Here is a 12,298-nt window from a genome sequence, read left to right as displayed (position 1 = left end):
GAGGATGAGGAAGTGTACATATATTTTATGCGGATTTCGTTAGGTCTTTCCTATAAAATATATTCATACTTCTTCATCCTCGCATAAAATATATGTGAACTTTCTCATCATCGCCAAAAATTAAAGCAGGCTTCCTCATCCTCGCATAAAATACATGTGGACTTCCTCATCCTCACACAAAATATATGCATGCTTCATCATCCTCGCATAAAATATATGCGAACTTCGTCATCCTTACAATTATTGGTCAATTTTTGCCTATATTTTATGCATATTTCTTCATCCTTACCTATATTTTATTCGGATTTCATGAGGTCCAAAAAAAGATTGTGTTAATCTACCTTTTAATTAGATGGTGTGATACATTAAAAAATATATCTTTCAGAGGAGGCTTCTTTCCAATCACTTATCAAATCAAGATGATTTTGGTAACATTGAAAAGCTAACGTAATGATCTATATCTGTCATTTTTGCTATTTTTTCAGATTTTTGATGCAGATGATATGAAAATAGCATATAGCAGACAAAAAAGGCCTAGTTATGCTTGTTTATCTCTTACTTTTGGAATCCTATCAAAGTTATATCTCAATGCCCGTTCATCAGTTTTCAGGGAATCATATGCCATTGAAAAGGTATTTTTATTTAGTTTTTTTGTTTTATTTTGTGTTTTTTTCAAAATTCTTAGCTTTTTAGGTCGAAATATACTTTGAAATATAGATTATTAAGTTATTCCAATCTTCAGAGCATGCTTCAATTCTAATATTAGAACTCTGAAACAAGAAACCTAAACAAGTTTTTTTGTTTTAACTCAAAATAGAAAAGTTACATGTAACTTTCTAACGATTGTAAAAATGCAAGTTTTCGATGTCGAATCAGAGATATACAGATCTGAAAATAATCACATATTTGAGAAAAAATCACATGTATTTAAGAAGTTTGCATGTGCAAAAGGTAAAAAGACTTTAAAAACAAATATTTATAATTGTGGACATAAAGAGAATAGTAAAAATTGTGGATTTTTTATAGAAACGCATCATTTTTGTCATACAATATTGCCATTTTCCGAACTTAGGGTATTCAAGTCTGTACAGGTGTAGGATTGGGCTCCATTTAGGCCTCATAACAGAAACCTTGTCTGACCTTTTGGGCAAGTCCAGCAAGTAGCTTAATTGGGTCTTGGCCTTTGCTCGGCCTAAGGACGAGCATGACTTGGTATGATGCAACGAGCAAACATGCCAGTTGTCCTGCTATTGGATAAACAAAGCAAGAAAACCATAATCTATGCCAAAAAGGAGATGAAGAAGGCCTCATATTTTATTATGTCAGATTCAAATCCAGATGTTTTAGTAAGACCCCATTAATTATCTCCCCCACTCGAAAATAAAGATAAACTCTCTGCTAAAAACAAGATGCAGATGAAAAATGTGAAGCCTTAGGACTTGACCAACTCTACAAAAATGTTTTCACTATAGACGGCTAAAGTACAAGTCAGTAAACAGTAGCAGAGATGTGCAATAACTTGTTAAGCACATGATGCTATTTTCAAACATGCGTTGAAAGTAATCTCTTTTCAAGCCTAATTACCAATCAATTTCTGTGGACGTGATCATGAACTTTTCTGAAAGTCATGACCGAGTTCATCAACATCTCTTTGGAACAAATCCATTAGGGTTCAAGATTCCTATTTTCATTGCTTTAGTGCCAACTTCTTTTCACTTTGACGGGAAATGAGATTGTTGGATTTAGGTAGTGGATGGATCCAGTGTGGCAATAGGGTCTCACAAGAAGACCCTCAAGAGGTGGGCCAATTAAATGCAATTTTGTGATACAACTTCTATCTTAATATTAATATTAATAGTATCTAGTAGCTGCATTAAGATGGTTATGGAGGGGGTTATTCAGTTAATGGAAGAATTAATTCATTAATCCATGATTGTCTATATAACAAGACCATGGTCATGAGATATAGGATATAAGCAATATGTGAGCTCAAATGGAGGACCATGAAAGTCCATGCTTGGAGATGGGCTCGCTCAAATAGATAGTGCATGAGGGATACACAAAGATGGATATTTGAGTCCTCCTGCGACATGCCCCACCGATTCAATGACCTCCACCAAAATCTAATTTTAAGAACTTATCAAGTTCCAATAATAGTATCGGGTCATTGATCCAATTTGAGTCTGAACAAGTATTGCCCATGACCATTAATGTTTCCATCGGATCCATTTCCCATACTTAGGGATATGCTCTTCTGAACACACCAAGTAGTCGCGCAGCAGCAGCGATTCGAGGTGTGAACGAGATTCATGGGCTAAATCGTACATATAATTAAACTCCAAAATCCTCATAATTGCAGTACTCCAAACGCTCGAGCCCTTCTCTCTCTAGAAAACAAGGAAACAAAACAACCCACCAATTTCATCATCCTTTGTGCATGTTTCGGTTTTTTCGATGAGTTTCTGATCGGTGGCAGAGATGGTGGGGGTGGCTAGCAACGCCATAAACAACACCGCGTCGAGCTCGAGGGTAAACGGGCTGGTAGAGAGGCGGAGACACTCCGACTCTGACCCATTCGCGGCCTCCGACGATGCCGACGAAGAGCTCCACCCATTCCTCCGTCGGTCGCGAGCGGTGGTGGGGTCATTCTGACGGCCCCTCGGGACGGTTCACACAAGGAGGACGGCCATCACCTGCCTCACGCTGCTACTTGTGGTCTCCTACTTCTTCAAGATCTTATCCATGGACCTCGACATCTGGCTGGCCGGACTAAAGGATCCCGTCGACGGCTAGGTGGTGGTGCAGATGGTCATCAACGCATTTGCCAAGAGCGAGCACCCTGTGTCGAGGCACAGAACCAGGAGCAAGGAGCTAACGGGGCAAAGATCGGCACCTCGGTCTTAAAATGTCCCCCTCCATCGGGCGAGCGATTCAAGGGGGCTCAAGGGGAAAGGCAAGGTCATGTATTATGCGACGGCGGCGCAGGGAGCCATGGCCGCCAGAAGTTTGTCGTATCAGGCGATGGGAATCGTCATCGGATATTTGGGACTACATGTTTGTTCCATTTTTTTCCTTTTTTTCTATGTTTTTTCGCATGAAATTCATTAGAGGCATCTCCCAATCGCACGCCACCGCCAAACTTATTGTCTTCGGTCATGCGCAATCACCGGGCTCCTCGTCTTCGACAGCACACCACCGCCGGACGGAAATTCTAGACGGTGCTTGTTGTTGAAGTAGGTGACTGAAGGAAAGAAAAAAAGGGGAAAAGGGCGAAGCATTAGGCTTTCAGAAGGGTCGAGAACCCTTCAGTTTTTTTCCCATTTATTCTTTTTTTATATATTTTATTTCTTTAATGAATATTTTCTTAGTTAGTCCATGAACCTTTTGATGATTCCCTTTTCGAGAGCCCTGCTTTTTTCAGTACTGAAGCTCTATTTTTATGAAATTCTAGAAACTCACATGTTCTGTAAAAAATTTTAAGACAGGGTTAGTGACCTTCATTTTTTCCATCACAGGCTTTTGACCTTTTTTGATATTACATAAAGGTGCTTAAATTTTATTGGCTGAATACCTTCGGTGCTTTATTTTGACAAAGACAAGTTTGAATATATTATTTAGATCATGAATCATTTTATGAGTTTGATATTGGTATAAAGTAATCTACAATGGGTTAGAATCTTGATATTTAGTTCTATGATAAAAAAACTCATGGTTTATTTTTTAATTCAAGATTAGATCTCTACCATAATATGAGAGAGTTTGAACATTTCAGCATGCATCTATATTGGTTACATTTGATTTTGAAATGCTTCATGTGATTTCTTATTGTTTTGATATGCTTTATAACTTGTTCATGTTCGGATCCTATTAATATATAGATATGGTATGACTTAGTATTAGTCTAGTTTTTATGATGAATGCTATTCAGATCAATCAAATATTAAATCACATTAGTCTAAATTGATTTTGGATTCAGATAGACCAACTTGGATTGAACTTGATTGGATCTGCTGCTATAGATCAATAAAGCTGGCATGAGAGTAGGTTGAAATATGTCAAATTTTAATAGACATGATTGGATCAGGTAAAACAATATTGAATCGGATTGAACTTGAATAGATTTGAATAAATATAGTTGAATTTAGTTTGGATCCAGGCAACACCATTGGATTAAGTTAAAGCTATTGGACTTGCTTGCACAATTATTATATTTGAATGAGTTATCTTATGAGTTTTGAGGTTATATAAATGTCGAGTCAAATAATTCAACATAGATCAAAGTATGAAAATCTAATTTTAGAGTTATTTTTGACTCAAAACTCGTGGTGTGATATAAACCTAGTTATGGTCGGAATGAAATCCATACATGATACATGTGAGTTGAATTCATATTGGCACTATGAGATCTAGTAAGGTTTTATACGATTGTATATTACTTTATTGCATGTGCTTAGCCCTTGTTTGGTCTTATTATATATGAATCTATTATCATTTTAAATTAATATAATGATATTTAAGTTTATTTAATTTGGGACAATGAATATTTTAATTCATGTATAATTTTGGGCTATTTCTTGTTGTGTCCTCTTATTGAATGAATCTAGAAATAGATTCAGAAAAGTATAATGTCGGTTATGTTGTATAGATCCATTTGAATTTGGAACCTAAAAATATGGATTTGGACAATAGTCATATCCTATGTGACCCATGGTTTTTCCTTAAGCTATTTAAGCGTACATAAAAATCTATTTTTTCTATGAATCATGTTGAACTTGATGATAACATCTTAAGACAGTTTTGGATATGGACTCATATAAATCCAACGAATATGGGTATAAATTTTTTTATTTGGATTCGATAATGGATCTGAACTTATAAGTTCACATGTTTATCATTTAATTACTTATTTTCATATTTGATAAGATTAAAGCATTAAAAAATAATTAACTTTATAATGTTTGGTATACCTAAATGGTAATGAGACATAAAATGATATCTCTCATTGGATATGGATCTTGTGCATATTTAAATTAAATCTGGATATAAGACTTAGACTTTACTTCTAATGCATATTATTTACAGTTTGTGATGTCTTAATGCACATATTGCTTAATTGCAATGTGTTCAAAAAGTGAAAGTTGTATTATAATTTGCATATACATGTGGATATTTATCTGCATATGATGATAAATAATCATCATAAGTCATGCTTTTATAGTTTACTTGTATGAATGTATTAAAGGATATTTTTTCATGTTTTAGAATCTTTATGCATGGTATGCAACATAGGGGTATTCATATTTTTAGTAATTATATTTATGAATGTTTTGATCTGGATATATCGATCCAAAATGATCAGGTGGTGGTTAACCTGATAAGAGTTAAAGCATGTTGTATATCTTGATGATGCACATGGATAATAAGAATATTGTTTATAGTAAAAATTTGAATAACGAGAGTATTACTATGTTTGGCAAATCAAAATTTATCATGAATTTATGAGTTGATGAAAATTCATAGTACTCCATTAGTGTGCATGTAGACCTTATACGAAATTATTAATAATGTTCTATGGTATTATCATGAAAGATATAAAAAAACAAATAAATAAAAAAATGAGACCCACATTATGATGTATTGGAATGAATATGACAACCTTATGATATATGTGCAAAACAATTTACTATGATTTGGTTTGCAGCTTTAGACTACATATATAGTTGATGACGCAATGAAGGATGAAAACTAGAAATAAAATTTTTACACGTCATTGCACATTAAGGGTTATAATTAAAAAAATTGACATAATGAGAAACCCACATGATTATGTGAAATGAATGCGTGAAAGGATCATGATGAAAAAACATAATCCTAATTTGTGAATATTATCATGATAGAAATATATCATGAAGAAAAAATCTAATAAAACCTCATGATGTCATGATCAAACCCTTACTATATGTAGGAAGAATCACGGTTCATATAATGATAGAAAGTACATATAACTATGTGGAAAATAACTCATTGCATGCTTGAAAACCTCATACTTGAAAATGAATGATGAAAAAATCTATATAATTATGTGAGAAAGAACCCATAACATTTGAAAAAAAATATCGTATATAAATATTGATATAAACCTTGAAATTGTGCAAGTTTATTTGGTGCATACTTTGGTTATGAAGTGTTATATGTGATATATGTACCAATTGTGATATAATATGCATGTTTGCCCCGTATGGCCAAGTGAGAGATGTTGGATCCAGGTACTAGATCCAGTGTGGTCATAGGGTCTCACTAGAAGAACCCCAAGAGCCACTCAGATGGTGAGCTAGTTAAGTACAATTTTGCATTATAACCCATCTTAATATTGATATTAATGGTATTTAGTGACTGCATTAAGATGGTTATGAAAAAGTATTGAGTTAATGGGGTATTATCTCTAAGTTAATGGAAGAATTAATCCAGCCATCCATGGTTTCTTATATAAAAAGTTCATGTGGATGTACATAGATGGAAATTTGAGTCTTCTTCTACCGACATGCCCCACTGATTCAGTGACCTACACCAAAACCGAGTTTTAGGAACTTATCAAATTCCAACGGAGACAAGCTGCTTGTGGTTTGGCTTGCACTCGGCTCCTAAATAGTTCATTCAAACTTATATAATGAGCTTCACAAGCCTGTTACTTCCAGCTTCAAAACAATGTATTCATTTTGTAAATGGCCCAGCTCAAGCTCGGCTCATTTAGCTTGAGCTCGGCTTGCCACAAAAACAAGCCGAGCTTAAACACCTCAAGTCCGGTTCATTCAGCTTGTTTACCAGCGCTACCTATAGTCTCCAAATTTTTGAGTTAATCTGGAAATCCAATAGGGGATAGAGAATACCAACCTAAAGACCCTTTTTTCTGTCTTTTTACTTCTGAACTCCATTCATTTTAATTAGATAAAGAATATTTCCCATTAATTGTGAACCTGAGAAATAAACTTTGGCAGCTGTGGCTGCCACCTGCAAATTTATCCAAGTTTTCTATTCAAATTCCTACTCATGTTTATGAATAACCCCATATACGCCCCTTATTTTGTATAACTGACAAGAACTTGACATAGTATTCTGGGTCAGATCTATATTTTAGAGGTATATGTCAATATATGGGTCCAATATTATATGACCAAACCACCAAGGAGACCATATAATAAATAAAGTACGGATTTGGGTTTGTTTTTCTTAACATTCTCGAGGATCAAAAAGAAGAGACAGAAGTGCTTCATGTCATTTCAACAATCTATTCTGAAAGCTAGTTATAAACATTGATCTAACTGCCGATGAAGGCAGGACAAACATACATCCATTTAGGGCTGTCAACGAGTAGGGTAGCCGACCATCATGGTGTGCACAAACCTGCCCAAATAACAAAGTGCAGGTTCAAGTTTTGCTGGGTCATAAAAATGAAATCCCAAACCAGGATCCTACACATAGCGTACTCGGGTCGGATTGGGTACCCAAGAAAAATCATAACTCAAATCCAGCCCGCATATTGCTCGGGTCGACACAAATATTATTAAGGTCAACATTTTTTATGCACATGCTCGAGAATTCAGCTTCAGGTCGGGCACTAAGTAGTTGACAACTCTGTATACATTTTAACAACTCTGTTATTGCAGATCTTTAAAAATTTTGCTTTATAGTTATTCATAATCACATGATTTTTTAAAAACTCTTTGTCGAAAGTAATTTTTCAATTGTTTGAGTCTTTTGTTAGCCACTAGAATTGTTCACAATCGGTAAGCTTTTCGTTATATAATTGATTATACAAATTAGATATTTTCACTTCAATGATTTTCAATTGTTTTTCATTGTATGAGAATCCATTGAACGAGAACCTATTCAACCACTTATTGTTAGTGTAAAAAACATAAACAAGTTATACTGCCCAACAAATATTCATATAATTTTATAACATTATTTGTCTCATGTCATCATTGTCTTCGTCCTCTCCCATCGATATGATATACTCATTATCATCAATATCATCATGATTGTTGCGACTATTAATTAACTGTTCGATTGCACCAACTAAATCAAAATTCATTGTATCCATCGCTTCATTTACTTTTATACATACCTCATTCCTGCATTTTCAACATTCAAGATTAACCATCAAAATATCATATTTATTATCATAACTACATATCAATAATAAATTACATCAAAATTACTTGTACCTAACATTGTTGTATACCTGAAAAAACTGTATGTCATTCAAATTATTGTGATGAAGATCACTGACACTGGTTTGCCCATGTTATTTCATATCCTTTGCAGTGATCATTTAATCATGTACTACATCAATATTGTTCACCGTTTGAAACAGTTGGATGATCGACAAAGGACTTAGCTCAATAGATGGTGCTTGAGATAGATGTACATTTTCTACTTCTTCTCTAGCTTTGCAAGCAACTATGTAAATATCACCATAAAATAACATCGATTTTACATAATCACCGTCCAACATAGCTATCTATATATGTTGGATGTTTAGGTTCGAAGAAAAACTATATGAGATGATCATTGACTCTTCCACATATTCGGTTTTACGAGACATCAAGTTCATAAATTCTTTATAGCTATTATTTTTTGAAATGATTACAGATCGCCAAGTAGGATAATTAGTGTTACAATAATGTACTATAACCATTTCAGAGTTCATCATTAACTACCTACACCACCCACACAACATATCATTAATCTAATACAAATAACATGTGAGAAACGATCATCCATGTACACTTCATATATTCAATTAACATAACTACTTACAACAACCACTCTGAAAACCAATTACTAACAATAAACTTTTAACCTTTATTCAATGGTTGTGCACACTAAACTCTAGCTCCATTACACCAACACATAAACATCAGATATTAATTAAAGGTCAATAAAACAAATATAAATCATCTACAACAAAAATAAATATATATCTATTAAAAAACTCTAAACATAGTAAATCCTAAACAGTAAATCTGATGGCTGGAGAAGTCGATGACAAAACAGAAAAATATATAAAAAACATCCAATAGCAACAATCAAACAAAAATATGCATGGAGATATTAAATGATCATATCTACAAAAAAAAAGAAAAAGTTCAAAGTGAAAAACAAACAATATGTATATATTTTTTTGTATGAAACTCACCTTTATATGAGAAAGTCGATGACAAGAATGATACCACAACCTCCTCAGAATGCATCATCAAATTACATGAGAATCACTGAAAGGGTCCTAAAGCAAAGTTCTTTGCAAACACAAACGAGAAGAAGAAACCCTAAGTAAAAAATGAGTTTGTATATGATTCGCGAACTCCGCAAGTAATAAGAAAATTGCATATATATATAATAAATTCACAAATATTTAAGATATTTATGATTTTAGTGGTTTCTCTTTAAGTAGAGGTTCACATATATATTTATGTGAAATCATGAAGTACATGCAAACAAGTACGATATTTGTGATTTTAGCGGTCTAACCGGATATACACAAATATATTTATGCAAAATCATGAAGTATATATAACAAAGTTAGATATTTACAATTTTAGTGGTTTCAGTTTCACTGAATATTCGCAAATAAATTTATGCAAGTTCGTGAAATCCACGTAAGAAAACATGTGATTCTGAATTTAAGTGAGTTTGCACTAGCTGATGGACACTACAATTTTATCGCAATAACATGTCAATTTGCATCTGCAAAGGGTAAAACGATCCTAACGATATTGAGCATTTACGATTTTGGACATCTAAAGAATAGCAAAAATTATAGGGTTTTAAAAAACCGTGTCAAATTAGTCGTACATCATTTTTCGTTCTTCATTCTATATGCGGAAAAAAAGAACGAAAGGTTCAATGGAACTTTGTGACTGTAATTTACCAACAATTAAAAGGGCAAAACTTAAGATGGTGCATCCCTCCAATGCAGCATGTGCCCTGGTGTAACATTGTGTCGGAGAATAATTATGGTCTTTGTATAGAAATCACGCATTCCATCTTACCTACTATTGCCTTCACAAAGAGATCCATCCATCCTCTATCAACAAAACAGTTCAGTAAAATGTGTTGTACTGAAAAAGCTAAATGGGGAGGTCGCTGTAGTTGGTTTTTCTGAGAACACTTGGTGATGATGATAATACAGAACATGGACCATTCTTAATCAACTTAGATTTTTTTTATAGGAACTGGAATTAAGTGATAGAGTAGAAAAAGAAAAGAAAATCATGACTTTTTAGGGTACCAGCAAGTGTGAGCTCGAACATTGTATATGGGCTTAAATCTACCACCAATAATTTGGTATCCCACATTATCGCAGCCTCGCATCCCATCATCCAGGTTCTCTGTTACCTCCCAACACCCCAAAAATAAAAAAATAGGAATAAAAGAGTTAATCAAAACAAAAAGGTAGAAGAAAAAAAAAAGCAAAATTTTACATTCTTTAGAAAGAGATATTCTAGACAAAGGGGAAAACACTGCTATCAACTCCAACTATGTTGGGATACAAGCAATAATGTTAACACCTCTTAACACTTCTGGAAGGCCAACGTGTCAGTATTTGACACTTGGACACTGACACTCCTAGACACTTCATTTTTCAATATACAAGGGTTAAAAAAAGGACACTCCATGACGCATATCTGACACTTTTGAGTGTCTTCGATGTGTCAATCTTGTTTAAACCCTATTTTCTCTTTCATATATTTTATGGGGTCCTAATTCCACAAAAATGAATAGGTATACATTTTTACTATATACAAAGGGCTCGGTCTCTCTCTTTCTCTCAATTGTGGAGTCCAACTAGTTGGTAAAAATACTCTCTTTTGTTGTTACCAGCCCTGCTCAGTCCCATTTTTAACAAGTTTGATGAATTGAGTAGTGCCACATATAGGGAAGAGAGAGCTGAGAACTGAGAACGTCTCTTCTTTATGAAATAGTTCTTTTAGTTTTTACTTAATTACTGTTCTCTCTCTCATATAGCGGTATCCACGTATCTAGTATTTCAAACCCCCCACCGTGTCCAACACTTTGTACCCGTGTCCCAGACTGACACCCGTGTCACCCTGTTCCTGATACCAACATCAGGTTTACAGTTTGGAACTCTCCAAATAATGTAAAATGTCCCGCATAAAAGGAAGAAGAAAAAGTTTCAGAAGTTGTGCACGTGCAACCATGAAGTTTTTTGTGCTTTCCGAGATTCAACTTACAATAAGCATGGATGGCGTAACCATGATAATGAGGCTTGTTCAGCAAAAAAAAAAACATGGAGGTATCAGAAAAGATCGAAAAAGTAATCCAAACCTTGCCCAATCTCCCAAATGGACAAACCAGCTCCCCAAGAACGAGCTTCATCAAGTCTAACAGAAATTGACATCAATGATGGATAAAAAACAGCATGCCGATGGTTCCTGTTATCTGAGTATAGGAAAAAGTGTTCTGCAATATCATTATTCCAGTGGAGAGCAGGCTGAAGCTTCTCTAACAGGGTTAAGTACTCCTTGCCAGTAATAGGACCACCACCTAAATCTGGTTGTATGACAAAAAAGTACTTAATAAGATGCATAAATAAACAATATTAGCAAAACCAACAGAGACCAAGAATTAAAAGAAACCGTGGACTACACAAAATGAGTAACGAGGAGATTTCACAAAATCGTTCAACTTTCCAAAACTAAAATATGGTTGGATGGTGAAAATATAGATCACATACCTTTGGAAATTACAAAATCATTCCCATAAAAGTTCATGCCAATAAGAATCTTATGTGCAAGCTTCTGTTGACTACTTTTGGAGCCATTGAGTAGCTGTTTTAAGGAGGAGTTGATCCAGTTCAAAGGTGCATTAGGACCAGGGTATTGAGCATTTGAGAAGTCATAGGTCATTAGAGAAAACCAATCCACAGCTTCACTTAAGCTCTGCAAATCTTTTGATGTAAAATCATGCACTTGAAATACTTCAGAATGTGGAGCAGGTATAACATACACCAACTGTAGAGTACGACTTTTGTCTTGCATGGAATGTGTTGAATGCAGCTTTTCGGCCAGCTGATTAATGAACTGCAACGCCTATGATAAAAAAGAAAGCATTTAATCTAAAGTATACAGATGCAAGAGAAAAGAAAAGATGAAAATGGATAAAAGTCGGAAAAAAATCATTAGTGCATTTGAACAGAGGCACATCATGTGTACTTTAAAATGCTCATCCTGTGTATTTTTAAAACTATTTCAGGTTAACATTACTGGGAACTGGC

The 12,298-nt window shown here is 34.3% G+C and overlaps 1 pseudogene across 1 annotated transcript in view; it reads right to left on the bottom strand.

Moving 5' to 3' along the window:
• The window catches only part of LOC149814556 (uncharacterized), an 87,408-nt pseudogene that overhangs the window by 27,680 nt on the left and 47,430 nt on the right, over positions 1-12,298 (bottom strand). Inside the window, exons 7-9 of the transcript XR_016428120.1 lie at positions 11,759-12,113; positions 11,327-11,574; positions 10,292-10,398 (exon numbers count right to left, since the gene is read on the bottom strand). The product of XR_016428120.1 is annotated as an uncharacterized LOC149814556 (transcript). The remainder of the gene's footprint in view (positions 1-10,291; positions 10,399-11,326; positions 11,575-11,758; positions 12,114-12,298) is intronic.

This window comes from Nuphar pumila, chromosome 15 (genome assembly GCF_984573655.1).
Source record: "Nuphar pumila chromosome 15, dmNupPumi1.hap1.1, whole genome shotgun sequence".
NCBI classification, from domain to species: domain Eukaryota; kingdom Viridiplantae; phylum Streptophyta; class Magnoliopsida; order Nymphaeales; family Nymphaeaceae; genus Nuphar; species Nuphar pumila.
Note: the sequence above shows the minus strand (reverse complement) of the source record. Positions and strands in the feature narration are given on the sequence as shown.